The following is a 308-nucleotide window of genomic DNA, read 5'->3' on the forward strand; positions in this document are numbered from 1 at the left end:
CCTCTTCCTACAGTAGGAACAACACACACACACACACACACACACGGATCCTCTTCCTACAGTAGGAACAACACACACACACACACACACACACGGATCCTCTTCCTACAGTAGGAACAACACACACACACACACACACACGGATCCTCTTCCTACAGTAGGAACAACACACACACACACACACACACACGGATCCTCTTCCTACAGTAGGAACAACACACACACACACACACACACACGGATCCTCTTCCTACAGTAGGAACAACACACACACACACACACACACGGATCCACTTCCTACAGTAGGA

This window comes from Sardina pilchardus, chromosome 17 (assembly GCF_963854185.1).
Source record: "Sardina pilchardus chromosome 17, fSarPil1.1, whole genome shotgun sequence".
Classification (NCBI taxonomy): Eukaryota; Metazoa; Chordata; class Actinopteri; order Clupeiformes; family Clupeidae; genus Sardina; species Sardina pilchardus.